Raw genomic sequence first — 16,231 nt, forward strand, 5'->3', positions numbered from 1 at the left:
CGTTTGCTTCGTAATGTGATTTACAGAGACAAACACAATAAATGGGTAAAGGAATTCAGTCCTCCACAGTTTCACTGCCGATTATTTAATGTGTTCCCTATTTTTTTTAAAAAATCTAACGATTATTTTTCCTTTCATGTAACTATCAAAACCGCCACAGGGAGACCGTGGCGTAGGGCTGCTGCGATCCATGCCGAATTAGTCCTAACCAGAAAGCCAGCTATGCTGAATCCGCAATCCAAGGTTTGATTTACAAACAGCTATTTTTTTCCTCCTCGCGGTCTTTCTGGGGTTTGGGAAGCCATGGCTTTAATACACCTTCAGCCCGTCCTTAATACGTTTCAATCGCTTTTGCGGGCAAGATGCTACTAAGGTGTGGGGAGCGGGGTTTAAAAAACCCTTCTTAACTGAATAGTGAATTAATGAAAGGGGCGCGCGTAGTGAGATCACCGAATGGGAATTCAGGTTAAACAGACTTTAGTGCCTCAGTGTTTGAATTCGTTTGCTGGCATTTCCTTTCGCTTCCTATAGGCTGCTGAGTTAAGAAAGAGATGAGCCGGTCTGTTGTCAATTATTGGGACATTTCCCTTTCCCACCCAAGCGATGGCGAGCGATTGTCGCTTTAACGCGGCCATTCGTCAAAGAAAAGCTCCCCCCGGAGAGCGAGAGAGTAACCAGTTTGTGCGGCCTTTTGAAACCACCTTCTAATTCTGCTGTAGGGCCACATCAATATTTAACTGTGTTCCCCCTCCTCTCCCGCCACCTGTCAGGGGAGGAGAGGGTCGCTGGCTGCCGTCAGCCCTAGGGGCATCACTTTTAAAAGACATCACAGCGTCCCAGGCGGCTGGCTAGCCAGCGCTGCGAGGGGATGAGTGCAGAGATCCCAGCTGCGGCGACCAGCCCGCAGGGTGTGGGCTCGGTCCCATGCAGCCCAGAGACGCCGAGGAGGGGCGTGCTTCTTATATTTGTTACCCGATTCCTCCTAATTGCTCGCCCTTCCCTTTTCTGCTAGCAGCCGGCGAGGTTCTGCGAGCGCAGCTCGGGATGACTTTTGGCAACAAAACGAAACGATTTATTTTTGGGCGCTGAATTTACGCTCTGTCGCTAGTATTCTTTGTCAGCTACTGTCCTGAATGAAGCCTTCCTCTGCTTGACACGCTTTCCGCCTCCTCAGTCTGAATAGGACAAAGATAAATCTACCGCACGTGTGAACAGGATGCATTCTTTTCAGCTTAAAAGCAGCACATTTCAGGAATATGATTCTTACTATATATTTCTTTGCAAATGAGATAATACGTGCTCCATGCTAAACTCCTCTGAAAACATCGAGATTTTAAAACGCTGTAGAAAGGCGCTATAACAAAGACGTTAATGCTCAAGGGTAGCGAGTTTTAAATATTGAATCAGAAGGTCTTATTTCCAATCTGCGGGTGTATCAAAGGGTTTTACTTTCACTCTTAATTTCTCCATTTCGTTTATTCCTCAAGCGAAGCCAATACCAATTATGCCAAACGCCGCTTGAGATAGGGTTTTGTTTTTGTCACTCGATTGTGTTGTGATTTTTCTGCCCCCCTGAGGGGTGCACACGTGTGTTATGTGTCAAGCGAGCCTTGCTCCTGATTTAATGAACTTCCTGGGCAAAGGTTGCTTGTTGCAACGGGGTATCCTTGTTTATTTCGATGCTACACCGGCGTAAATAAAGGCAGGACTGCGTCCTGTCCCCCACAATACCCCTTAAAAATAGAGCAAACCCAGCCCAGGCAACTGACAGAATGAGGAAGCTCATATTTTACTTGTTATAGATCTGCTTCGATAATAATGCACAAGCACGGAGGCATCATGGTTTTTTTTTTAACCCTTTTGCCGCTTGACCCATTTCCTCCCCTTACAGAAGCAAATCAAAGAGTTACAAATTTTCTGCTAGGTTCAGAGCTGCTACACGTCCTTCTCTGTCTAGCTTTAAATTGCCTTGATAATTAGCAAGGACGTGCCCAACACTTCGTGGGCTGCTTCTGCAGCAACTCTCCCTCCGAGTTCAAGGGAGCCTTCCGAGGCACTGGTGGTTTTCCTTAACTTTTGTCTGCATTGCCTGGGTCTGCCAGGTGGATACAACACCACCCCCCGCATTACAGCCGCTCAGCTGGGAAGCGATGGGTTCCCTTGTGTCTTTAGGGAAGTTGGGAATAGCCTGGAGATCTCTGCCCACCTTTCCCCTGCCGCTGGGGCGCTGTGGGGATTGGCCTGGGGGAGAAAGGGGCTGGGGGGATTGGCCTGGGGGAGAAAGGGGCTGGGGGGATTGGCCCGGGGGGGAGGAAGGGGGCTGGGGGGATTGGCCTGGGGGATCAAAGGGGGGCCTCTCCCTAATATTCCTGCCCGCGCAGCAATCTAGTTTAGCTGAACTGCTTCCTTCCCAAACTGAGCCCCCTCGCTCAGGAGACAGAAGGCAACACTCCAGCCTCCCCACGAAGCAGCAGCCCGGGTGGCCGGCCCTGCCCTAGGGAGGAGGCGCCGGCGGGCTGACCGCTCCCTGAGCTGCCGGTCCGGCCACTCACCCCGGGGCTGCGGTGGGGACTCTGCTCCATCTAGCGGCGGGCTGCAGCCTGCCTGGTGCAAGCCAGACCTGCGCGCTGCTCCCAGCCGCCTGACCCCTCCCTCGCGGGCTGGGGCTACCATTAGCCCCCCGGCCTGTAACTGCTGCACATAGGCGACCTCACTGTCCCGCCCTGCAGGCGCGGTGCCGGAGTGGTTCATCTCCCCGGGGAATTCAGCCCTGCCAAGTCCTCCTCGCCTTGCTGCGCAGTCTGGCTCGTACTTTGAGAGACGAGGTGAATGAGGCAATAGCTTTCATGGGCGAGAGAGCCAAGCACTGAGTTTACACACCGCTCCTCTTTTCCAGCTTGGGTTTCTTTTGATGTGTTTTATTCACCTCCCACCCCGGCTTTGAACCGTTTTCAACATTCCCTACGTGCAGCCCCCTTCAGCCTCCTTTCCCCCAACAAAATAGCCACAGTACTTGATGGCTAATATAAATATTCATCTCCTCTTTCCTGGAAGGATTTTTAGTGCCTGCTGGATATCACAAAAATATAATCCAGAGAAGAATGACATTAGACTGAAAGTGTGGAGTGCAAAATATGATTTGAATAAAGTGATAGGGTGGTATCTAATATTTCCTTTGGGGAGTACTAGACTCTGAGCTGTCACAACAGATTGTGTAAATAAACTAGACTGAGGGCTGTGATCCTAATCATATTGATGAAACATTCATCTGAAAGATGGAGTGCAACCAGAAGAGACTCACCAGGAATACAATTAAATCCTAATCTGGGGAGGGGAAATCCTCTAAAGACACCACCTGGCTCCCCCCCCCCCCAAAAAAAAGAGATAGAAGAAAACTAGAAGGAGCAGTATTTGCCTCCCTCTCATCAAAGGAAATTGAGCCTGGGTGATTTGCCCACCTGAAACTAATGGATGATCCCACTGAGTGCTGTGGAGGAAGCGGAATAACATCTATGGACCTGATCCTGCAAATATTACACCCGTGCCTAACTTTACTCATGAGAATAACCCTACTGATTTAAATGGGACTCCTCACATCAGTAAAAGTATGTGCCCACGTGTTCAAGGGTTGGGCCCTATAGGACCCTGAACTGGCAGACAATTTAACCCTAACCTTGTGAACAAGAGTCACCATTAAATGCCCTGTAGGTTCTGTTGGCAATAGGAAAATGATTTGTTGCTTGTAACAGTTATCAGCAATGGATTTCCTTTATTCTTCGTAGGCTCTTATACAGTACTTGTCACCATAATATCTAACTGCCTTCTAGTAGTGCATTACCGAGTGTTAACTGCCATCCCTTAGTTCTCCTCTGTCTTTTCCCAGCCCACTTCAAATGGTGTTGAAAATGGCTTAGCTGCTACTGTAGACGGGGCAACCCATTTTCAACGTAGTTACAGGAAGTGTGATCCATATCTGATAGAACATGACCTTGCTTATGCCTTCGCTAATGGTGCTGAAAACAGTTGTGACCTATTGACCTAGTTAATCATGTCTTTCTCATCACCAGTTGAGGTGGGAGGGAGCATGGATCAGTGTTCACTTTGCACTCCCTGTCAATACCTGGCCCAAGTCGGGGAAGCTAATGATCCAAACAGTGGACCAAATTCTGTGATTAATCCTGGTCATGTGTCACCTGAGGCATATTGCGCATATGCTAAGAAGAAGACCAGTTGAAGAGGGCCAGGTGGGACCCATTTTTGATTATTGTTAAGAGGCCTTTTTCTCATGCAAATAAAGCCTTATGCCACAAAATATATACACCATATTAGTGTCTGACCTATGGCAAAGATTTACAGCACAGTTCCTCTCTGAAAAGCGATCCTGTTTCAAATGACTTCATGCAAATGTCACTATGGTTGCTCAGTGACCACATCATGTGTGCTCTCAATTTACAAGTATGGCCTTTATTTTCAGGAGTAACTTGCTCCTGGGTGCTTTAGGTTTTGGATTCCCAACCTGAGACACTTTGAGGTGGCTTGATTGTCAGAGGCTGGATGCTCAGCATTTTCTTCAATCAGCCATCTTTAAGGTGTCTCGGCTGGGCATCCAAAAACTAAAGTTCCCAAAATCAAGTCACTTTTGAAAATACACAGCAGATCTTTCTAATTGCCAAACCAAACTAAGGGCTGGTCCACACTGGGGTGGGGGATCGATCTAGGAAACACAACTTCAGCTACGAGAATAATGTAGCTGAACTCAACGTTTCCGAGATCGAACTAAGTTTACTTACTGCGGGTCCACGCGGCGCAGGCAAGCTCCCCCGTCGACAGCGCTTCCTCCTTTCGGCAAGCGGGAGTTCCGCAGTCGACGGGGGAGCGCTTCTAGGATCGATTTATCGCGTCCAGATGAGACGCGATAAATCGATCCCAGAAGATCGATCTCTACCCGCCGAATCGGGACCTACCCCTAGCCTGGGGTTTGACAGCCAAGTTGGGTTGATTCCAGCTAGTGTATCCTCACCAGTAATAAAGATCCTGAGGGATAAATTCTGCCCTCATTTCACCTCCTTACACTTTCAGTGGGATTGCACAGGTATCAATGAGGGAAGAACGTGTCCCTGCTATTGGAAATTAGCTCATAATTCTGTTTATATATGAGCAAGAATAAAAACCAATGAGTTGTCTGCCACAGATATATGGCCTCGGCAGGACTAAATTTTGAAAAAAGTAAAACATTAATTTTTATCACAAATGTGGGCAGATCTTCAGAACAGAATGATTGTGTAAGAAGGTGCCAATTTCCAGAATAGAACTACATTTACGGCTCATCTATGCTATAATTATTACCATGTTATCATGAGGTCAGGGGACCCACGTATAAGCTGGCTATTCCCTGACCTACTTACAGCATGGTTTGATTTTGCAGTGTAGACAGGACTTCAGTTGTTAAAGTCCACAAAACAGTTATTTTATTACAGAGTTTAGTAAATTATCAGATCCACTGATATGCTTGCAATTGCAAAGCAGACGTAAGCCATAATCCTCAAATGTATTTAGGAGTCTAATTCCCTTTAGGCTCCTAACTTCTATTGATTTCAATGGGAGTTAGGAACCTAAATATCTTTCAGGATCTGGGCCTTAGCTCTTCATGTTTCATCTATATTACTAAAATTAATCATGTTGTGGGATCTGTATAAAGTGAAGTTGTCTCACAGGATCAAATCATGTTTGAACGCTATCTATATGCATGTTTTAACTGTCTGTGTGTGTGCGTGTGTCTATTGGGCAGGGGGACACATGGTAACTGGAAGCCTCAATATTGTTGGTTTTTAATAGTGTAGATAGGAAGTAAAAGTTGATTACTCACAGAAGGGGAAAAGAAGGTTTGTTTTGTTTGAGTTTCCACGAGTGTCCAACACCCTTTGGTTGTAATTTGATCTGTTTGGAAACTATGCAAAACTAAACCTCTCCTCTCCTATGCTCAGTAAGGATTTAAGAAGCTGAAGAGGACATTGCTACTCTGTCAAACAACATAGCTAAAGAGAGCTTTGCAATGGAGGCTAATGACTTCCGAACATGGGTAGGTCGTACTGACTCACAGGCACATCCAAAACCTCCTTACAGGAATATTTTATGCTTTATCTGACTGCAAACACAGTAGCCAAAGTCTCTCCTGCCTAACCTAAGGAGCCTCTGGTGGAACATTTATACACAAAGCAGCTTACTTTGCCAGTAGCTTTCTGTTTTGTGCCTTGAAGATTATTGTTCAACAAGAGATTTCGTGCTCTTAACTTTCCAGCTGCTTCATCCTGCAGTGAGTCCAAATTCTGCTCTAATGTCACTGCATCGTTAGCATTTTGACTTAATGGCAGGATCAAATGAGAGAAAAAATAGGGCAAAATCCTGTTTAACTAGAATGTCCTTGATACAAAAATGGCTAGAAAGGTCATGGAAAACCTGTGACAGTTGAATGGATCCATTTTCAAGTACAGCAGGAACTATTTTAAAATTTTCCCCAGTTCCTCTGAATTCAACAGATAGATCTGAGCCACGAAGATCACATCCAAATCTGAACTTTTCTATTCATCTGTTTTACCTCATACAACTGTGTGTTTCTAGTGCACCAGTGAAAATCCTCACCTGGCAGGAGTGGAAGGATTGTCCAGTAGTTAGGGCAGTAGTTGGCACTTGGTCCAATTCCTTGTTCTACCAACTTCCTATGTGGTCTTGGGCAAGTCACCTGGACTGACATCCATGAAGGTCTTTAGGCTCCTAGTGTCCATTTAAATTAATGGAAGGAGCCTAATTACCTTTGTGGATCTGGGCTTTAGTCTCTCTATACTTCAGTTCCTTATCTGTATAATGAGAGGCTAATGCTTCCCTTGCACTCATATACTCAATAGATATGGCAACCCTTTGCTATTTATTTCAAGAGACTGTTAGCTCAAGTGCTTGGCTAATCTCAACATGCATATTACCACATGAAGAGAGAGGCATTTTCTAGGGTATTTAAAAATGTGCATTATGTATGGATCTCCCTCAGAGAAATTTACAAAAAATTAATCAGTAGGGTCATTTAAGAGAGTTTGTGCAATAGCCTGAATCCGATTTTAGCACAAAAACAGTTTGGTTCCAGCATGGTATTCTGCTACAGTTTCTGATATCCCCCTTGAGTAGATGATTGTAAGAATGCTTAGGGAATTATGATTCCTCAGAATGGGACTTAAATATTCAGAACTCCAGTGTGTAGGGTCTTTGATCCCAGAGAATATCGTGGGTACTCGGCAACAGACATTTCCCCACTCCACAGTCAGAGTGGGATTCCTGTTAATGAAGGTGCCCCACTTAGTGTTAGAAACAGCATGGTTTTGTGGGGGTTGCTTTACCGTTCCTATACATCAGTCCACACTCAGAAAAAGATTACTCTTGGGGCGTTTCACTAGATCAGAGGTGGGCAAACTACGGCCCGCGGGCCACATCCAGCCCGCGGGACTGTCCTACCCGGCCCCCGAGCTCCTGGCCCAGGAGGCTAGCTCCCAGCCCTTCCCCTGCTGTTGCCCCTCCCCCGCAGCCTCAGCTCTCCCCGCCACTGGTGCAACGCTTTGGGCGGTGGGGCTATGAGTTCCTGGGGCAGAGCTCTGTGCTGCCTGGTGGATAGTGGCGGTGGCGCGGCTGTAGCGCTGCCAGCCACCAGTGCTCCAGGCAGCGTGGTAAGGGGGCAGGGAGCAGGGGGCATTGGATAGAGGGCAGGGGAGTTCGGGGTTGTGGTCAGGGGGTGGGGGTGTGGATGGGGTTGGGGTGAACAGGAGGTTGAATGGGGGCAGGGGTCCCGGGGGGGCAGTCAGGAAGGAGGGGGGGCTGGATGGGGCAGCCGGGGGGCAGTCAGGGGCAGGGATTCTGGGAGCAGTCAGGGGACAGGGAGAAGGGGTGGTTGGATGGGGCAGGGGTCTCAGGAGGGCCGTCAGGAATGAGAGGAGTGGTTGGATGGGGCGGTGGGGGTCTGGGGGCGGTCAGGGAACAGGGAGCAGGAGTGTGTGGATGGGGCAGGGGTCCCAGAGGGGCTGTCAGGGAACAGGGGGGCAGGGAGGTTGGATGGGGCAGAAGTCCCAGGGGGGCAGATAGGAGGTGGGGGCTGGGCCATGACCCCCTCTCCTAACCGGCCCTCCAAACAATTTACGAAACCCGATGCGGCCCTCAGGCCGAAAAGTTTGCCCACCCCTGCACTAGAGAATACCGCAGCTTTTAAAAACCATTCTATGCTGGTTTATTGAACTGGAAGATGACAATGGCTAGAAAATGTTTCCGAAATTTTTTTTAAGTGGCCAATGGAGTTGCATTACCAGAGATGACACCTGCATGGAGCCAGGGTGGATTTGATTTTAATCATGATTTAAGTCACTAGTCAGGAAGACTCGATTTAATCATAGATTTCTACATAAAAGTGCATTCTTGTTGGTTGTTATAACCATAATACATATTCTTCACAACTCAGAGCTAGATGTAGCTTTCATTTTTAGAAGGTACACACTATACAATTTTAAAGTGATTTATTTTGAAAACTTTTCAGATTAGTTTTACAGCTATATCAGAAAATGAATGATTGGTTATTTCATTTACCAAAGGTAATTGAAGCAGATATTTATGAAGTCATTGGGAGGTGAACGATCTCCAATTCAACAGGTTAATCATTAATATTTGGAGGATTTTCTTGCCATGATGTATTAGGAGGAGAACATCACCAGACAGACATTTAAATTGTTGTATTTAACTAAAACAACAACGTTATGTATTCTGGATTGTTTTCTTCAACAGCAAACATAATATTTTAACAAAACAAGCATATGAATTTTTGAATTTAGTTAAACATTCAAGTTTTTTAAAATCAGGTTTGTTTTTGTTAACATTGTTTTTAACTAAAATTGTTAAATGAAATATACATAAAAAAACAAAAATTAAACTGACTGTTCAACCAGGTCAACATGAGAAATTTAAATATTGGCTTCTGCAACAAACTCAGTTGTCTTCACCTTCATTTTCCTGTTTGTTCATAATCTGGAAAAGAAAAACAAGTTTTCCTGCTTTTTCAGGTCCCAAACGATTTCTCAGTTTGGAATGAATTAGTCCAAAGGAAGAAATTATTCTTTCTACACTGGCAGAAGAAGCTACTGCTGTTAAAAGTGAGATTATCACTTCAGCAGTCTCTGAATCCAAGTGCTTAAGTGACTTCCACCAGTTCACTGGTGTGACTTTCTTTAAAACATCAGCAGCAAACATATCTTTCTTGAATGGTTCTTATTCCCAAACTGGGTCTCTTTTACGGCCTGCTGCCATTATAGGTTTTCTCTTCTAGTGAGAAAGTGGTACAGCAGATCTCAAATCAATGAAGGCTACACTCAGAAAGACCTCAAGACTTCTGGAATATGCTGGTTAAACAGTTTCACTTTTGTTTCTACTGCCTGTCCCTCCCTTCTCACATTGATCTCCAGACTTCTTCTCCTTGTCCAGATCTATTTGGCCCCCAACAATCTTCTATTCATTGAACTTTTTGAAACTTTGCACTTTTAGGGTATGTCTATACTGGAAACTTCAAAGCGCAGCCGCGGGAGAGTGGTCACTGGTAATCCACCTCCATGAGGGGATTAGCTCTGATTGGGTTCCTAAAATTGGGTCCCTAATCCATGAACTACTGGAACTCATTTACAAAACTTTTCTTAAACATTACATGAGTATATTGTCTCAAACTATAGAATTAGAATTTATAATCCCTATTCCATGATGAGATATCTTTGAGCTATAATGTATCTTAATCAAAACTATCTTTAGATAGTTTTTTTTCCTCAAAAAGCATTTTATCAAAAAAATCCTATTTAAATAAAAAAATCCAATTTGTTTTATTTAAAAAGAAATCATTGATTTTTATTCACCCTGCATGGGGCTGCAATAGATTCCCTGGGAGTGAGTGTGAGGAGGGCAGAAGATGGCAGAGAAGTACAACTTTTCTACTTATTTACTCCTTCAAATAACACAAGAGCCAGGAGTCACCCAATGAAATTAATAGGCAGCAGGTTTAAAACAAGCAAAAGGAAGTACTACTTCACATAATGCCCAGTCAACCTGTAGAACTTGTTGCCAGGGGATGTTGTGAAGGCTAACACCATAATAGGGTTCAGAAAATTAGAGTTCGCAGAGGATAGGTCCATCAATGGCTGTTAACCAAGATGGTCAGGATGTGACCCCATGTACTGGGTGTCCCTATCGTCTGACTGCCAGAAGCTGGGAGTGGATGACAGGGGATGGATCACTCAATGATTGCCTGTTCTGTTCATTCCCTCTGAAGCACCTGGCATGGGCCACAGTCAGAAGACTGGGCTAGATAGACCATTGGTCTGATAGTATTAGGGTTACCATTCGTCCGGATTCCCCCGGACATGTCCAGCTTTTTTGAGTTAAAAATAGCGTCCGGGGGGAATTTGTCAATGTCCGGACTTCCCCTCCTCCCCCCCCATACAGAGCGTGCGCGCGGCTTACAGACCAGCCGGGGCTCCGGCAGCCAGAGCCAGAGCCCTTCCTTCACTTCCGCCTCTTCTCTCCTGAAACTTGACACCACTCCCCTCCTCTCTCTCCCTCCCCCTCCCTCCCTGCATTCACAGATCGCCGGCCGTTCGCCGTCTGGAGCTCCGACCCTGCTCCCCTCCCCAGCTGTGGAGCGCGCTGCTCTGCAGCACAGTAAGGGGGCCGGGGGCCAGAGAAGCGGCAGGGAGGTTCGGGGGGGGGTAGTCAAGAGACAGGGAGCAGGGGGGAGGGTTGGATGGGTCAGGAGTTCGGGCGGGGGCTGTCTGGGGGTTGGGGGTGTAAGGTTTTGGGCAGTCAGGGTACAGGTGAGGGGGTCTCAGGAGGGAGCAGTTAGGGGACAAGGAACAGGGAGGCTTAGGTAGGGGGTGGGGTTCTGGAGGGCAGTTAGGAGCAGGGGTCCCAGGAGGAGGCAGTCAGGGGACAGGGAGCAGAGGGGTCTAGATGGGTCAGGAGTTCTTGGGGGGGCTGTCAGGGGGTGGGGGTGTGGATAAGGGTTGGGGCAGTCAGGGGACAGGTAGGGGGTAGGGTCCTAGGGGGCCAGTTAGGATGTGGGGAAGGTCTCAGGAGGGGGCAGTCAGTGGACAAGAGGCAGGGAGGCTTAGGGAGGGGGTGGAGTCCTGGGGGGCAGTCAGGGGACAAGGAGTGGGGGGGAGGGTTGGGGGTTCTGAGGGGGCAGGAAGTGGGAGGGAGTGGAAGGGGCAGGGGCGGGGCTAGGACAGGACGGGGGCGGGGCTAGGACGGGGCGGGGCTAGGGTGGGGCTCCTCCCGTCCTCTCTTTTGATTGTTGAAATATGGTAACTCTAGATAGTATGGCTGTTATGGTCTTAACCCCCACAGGGCCGGAGGTGGGGCAGCATGCCTGGACCCTAGGCCCATGGCCTATCCTCCAAGAGGATTCCAGAGTGTGTGGGTAGAAGGCAGGGTGAGTGTCCCAGGGTACTTCCATCGCTATCCCAGTGCATTGCACTGCCTGGCCTGTTTCATCACCTCACATTCATAAACACACCTGGGCTGTTTTTCTTCCACCACATGTATTTTTTATTTCTCTGCTCTTTTATATACATGACAGAACCCAGGCATCTTGTAGCAGAAGCTTTCCACACAGCCTCCCTCCACTGCACAGCTCACTTGTCACTAAGCTTCCCCTTGCTCCCTGCTCCTTCTGCTTCTCTCCTCCCCATTACATCATTAGCCCCAGGGCCATCCTTACCTAGGGTTACCATATTTTGTGCCTCCCAAAGGAGGACACTCCACGGGGGCCCGGCCCCGCCCCCAGCCCCGCCCCAACTCCGCCCCCTCCCCAAAGTCTCCGCCCCCTCCCCTGCTTCCCGCGAACATTTGAGTCGTGGGAAGCCTGAAGCAGGTAAGGGGGAGTGTGGGGGGAGGAGGCGCGGTCCAGGCTGTCCCCGGCCCTGGGGTGCCGGCCCCGGCCCACCACCCCCGGCCCGGCCTGGCACCGCCGGCCCGGCCCCCGAGTCCCCGGCCCGGCTGGCGCCCCCGATCCCCCCGCCGGAGCCCCCGGCCCTGCCGACCCGACCGGCCCCGGCCCCGCCGGAGGCCCCGGCCGACCCGACCCGACCGGACCCGGCCCCGCCAGAGGCTCCGGCCCGGCCGACCCGACCGGCCCCGCCGGAGGCCCCGGCCCCGCCGGAGGCCCCGACCCGACCCGACCTGGCCCCGCCGGAGGCCCCGGCCCGGCCGACCCAACCCGACCTGGCCCCGCCGGAGGCCCCGGCCCGGCCGACCCGACCCAACCTGGCCCCGCCGGAGGCCCCGGCCCGGCCGACCCAACCCGACCTGGCCCCGCCGGAGGCCCCGGCCCGGCCGACCCAGCCCGACCGGCCCCGGCCCCGCCGGAGGCCCCGGCCCCGCCGGAGGCCCCGACCTGGCCCCGCCGGAGGCCCCGACCCGACCCGGCCCCGCCGGAGGCCCCGGCCCGGCCGACCCGACCCGGCCCCGCCGGAGGCCCCGGCCCAGCCGACCCGACCCGGCCCCGCCGGAGGCCCCGGCCCGGCCGACCCGACCCGACCTGGCCCCGCCGGAGGCCCCGGCCCGGCCGACCCGACCCGACCTGGCCCCGCCGGAGGCCCCGGCCCGGCCGACCCGACCCGACCTGGCCCCGCCGGAGGCCCCGGCCGACCCGACCCGACCTGGCCCCGCTGGAGGCCCCGGCCCGGCCCCCCCGACCCAACCCGGCCCCGCCGGAGGCCCCGACCCGACCCGGCCCCGCCGGAGCCCCCGAGCGCCCAGCCCCGGAGCCCCCGGCCAGGCACCGCACCGCGGGCCCGGCCCGAGCCCCCGGCCCGATCCCCGAGCACCCGCACCGCCGGCCGGCATGTCCCGATTTTCCCGGACATGTCCGGCTTTTTGGGCTTTCCCCCCGGACGGGGATTTGGAGCCCAAAAAGCCGGACATGTCCGGGAAAATCCGGACGTATGGTAACCCTACCTTACCCATACGCAAAGTACGCAGCTGCATAGGGCACCAGGAAACTCGGGGCACCACATTTCCTGGTGCCCTGCGCAGCTGCACTGCTCCAGCCCCTGCCCCGCCTCTTCCCACCTTGCTCTGCCCCAGCCCCACCCCCACTTCACCCCTTCCCCAAAGCCTCCGCCCTGTTCTGCCTTGCTCCACCCCAGCCCCGCCCCTGCTCTGCCCCAGCCCCACATCTTTCTGCCCTGAGGACTGCAGCAGGGCCGGGCCTGCACTCACCGGCAGTGGGAAGTGCAGGGACCCAGCCCCAGCTGTACCGCCAGTGAGTGTTGGGCAGTGGTTCCCCGTTGCCCCCCAAGCCAGCCCTCCCCTCGCAGAGGTCTTCCCCCCCGCAGAGGCCTGCCTCCCCCATGGGGGGTGGGGGCTGCATAGGTCCCCAGAATAGCTAGGGATGGCCGTGATTAGCCCAGTGGTTACCATCCAGGTGCTCATAATCCCCCAACAGAAAGTCTTCAATTGCTCACAGCTGAGCCTGCAACCCTCTGCAGGCTGCAGCAATGTCAGTGATCAGGTTGCTGCTGCTAGCACTCTGTAGCTGTGGGTCACAGAGGCAGCTGAGCCCCCTTCTGCATAGGAGGGGGGAGCAGTACAAGGAGGGTCTCTTGCACGTATGAATCTCAGGGGGGGATTCGGGCAATAGCAGACACTAAGATGGGCACTTGACCTTCCCCCACTCTGTTCACCTCAATGAGTTTTGAACTACATCCCCCTCCAGCCCCTTCTCCTCAACAAGCATTAATATTGTTATGCTGAGAGCTGCTAATGGCTGGTCATTAGGGGTCATTGATGTATAGAAACAGTTAAAGATGGTATGTTACAACCGCACCCAGAGAGACTGAGTGAGAGACTCACTTTCTTTAGTATGAGAGACAAGGTGGGTGGGTGAGCAGAACAGTGTGGACAAATTTACTTTCTTTTGTCTAACCTTGAAAGCTTTCAGGCTTCTTTTTTTAGCACAGCTGTCCAAAGAGAGGAAGGTGGCCAGGGCACTGGCAGTTGAGGCAGTCTCCTTGGGCATGAGCAGTTACAGTATGTCTTCGCTGCAGACTTAACTTGGGCTCTTGCTCATGTTGCCCCTACCCTAACTTGTCTCCTGACCACCCACAAAACCCTCTCACCCAAGTTTAGTGGTGCTTTCAACCCAGGCTAGCTGGCACAGCATGGGGTTAGAGACTGGGTTCCACTTGGGCTGGTAACCTTCCCCTTTGGAGTGAGAACACAGGCTAAATCACTTGATTGCGGATTGTCCTCCAGTGCCATTGCCTACCCTCAATTCCCCCCATGTGTGCAGCTGGGAAAGAATGATAGAGTGGCTCAGTTTACAGCAGTACAAAGAACCATGGGATATGCCCCCAGAAGTCCTAGTGACACGAATGGGGGAACACAGCACCAGTGAGGATGTGATGACTCAGGCATGGCTTTGCAGACTGGCTGCTCGCTGTTGTGGTAGGCGAGCTCCAGTGTTGACCGATCACTCAAGTTAACTCTGTAGTGAAGACCTAACTAGAGGGAGGTGTTTCCTAGGTTAGCTGATCTCAACTTGCTTAAACAACAAGGAGTCCGGTGGCACCTTAAAGACCAACAGATTTATTTGGGCATAAGCTTTCGTGGGTAAAAAACCTCACTTCTTCAGCTGCATGTGGGCTTTTTACCCACGAAAGCTTATGCCCAAATAAATCTGTTGGTCTTTAAGGTACTACCGGACTCCTTGTTGTTTTTGTGGATACAGACTAACATGGCTACCCCCGATACTCAACTTGCTTGTTACTCCAGGAGGAGAGAGGCATTTTCTAAGGTATTAAAAATATGCACTATGTATGGATCTTCCTCTGAGACACATTGTGTATGTTAAGCAGTCAGATAAACTCTAAGCAAACAATACAACTGCAGTGAAGGCACTTGAAATCATCCCTCCTTCCCCAAACCAAACAAACATTAGGTCAATCTGCACTATGAAATACACTTACTGACTAATTGATATGGTTGGACCTATTTATTTAGAAGGTATTAAATCATCAGCCAAATACCATGATCCTTAGGTGAATAAAACTTCCATGGGCTTCACTGGGAGTTTTGCTTAAGTAAAGATCACTGACTATGGCCCTATGGTATTACCAGTTTTTTCAAATAAGCTTTTAATGGGGCTAAAGATATTGAATTCCTTTGTAAAGTGCTTTCAGATCTAACAATGAATAGTGCCATATAAGAGCTAGGTGGGATTATTATTAATTATTATTGGCTTTTACTGAACTGTAGCCTGCAAGGGGCTAGAAAATGTTTCTAAAATGGTTATTTTGAAGATTTTAGGTTGATCTTTTTAATGTTTTCCATGGCAGTCTTTCCATTGTCATTTGCAGGATCCGAGGTCTATAATATAGACAGAACACATATATACTATAGATCTATGAAGGCTGTCCTGCCTGTCACAGGACTTCTGTTTATGGAGAAAGCTAAACAGCTGTTATGTGACTTAGGGTTTTCAGATTTCACAGCGGTTAAGGTAGGCTGGTGAGAGATTGAGATCCTAACGTGCCATCTAAGCAACATGTTAAAAAAAAAAAAAAGACTGATGAACATACAGCATGAGCAATAGCATGGATTTCTCTGTCATCTCATGGAAGAATATGAACCCTAACTCAGCTTCAATAAAGATGAGATAGCCATGTGCAAACGCACCATTCCAGACAGTACATTAGCCTTTATGTGTCAAGGTATTGCTGGTGGCAAAAGACAAACGAACGCAAGTACTGCCACTAGCTATGGATGGAAATGAAACCGAAGTCTGAATCCATGCTCTTTGAATAACAAAAAGTCATCGCTGCTGCAATACAATGCTAAGAAAAGTGCTTGGAGGAGATGGGAGAACTGTTTTTAGAAAAGAAAAAAAAATGCTATGCAGCCGTTGTACAGCCTGTAGAAATAATTGGAAGTTTACAAACAAGTTATTTTTCTTGTTGCAAAGATGAGATGATCAAAACAGTCACCGGCTGAGGATGTTGCCCTCACTCATTTTGAAAAGCAGTAGCATTTCCTTGTTCTTTGCTGGGTTCTGCACCTTGTTGAGGCAGAATGTGACAAGTACACAAGGCAACTTGACACTGGGATCACTATGGGAGAAAGGAAAACCTGATTCACAGCTGCGGATTCACAACTGCAGCCCGTACAC

Source organism: Malaclemys terrapin, chromosome 2 (genome assembly GCF_027887155.1).
Source record: "Malaclemys terrapin pileata isolate rMalTer1 chromosome 2, rMalTer1.hap1, whole genome shotgun sequence".
Taxonomy (NCBI): Eukaryota; Metazoa; Chordata; order Testudines; family Emydidae; genus Malaclemys; species Malaclemys terrapin.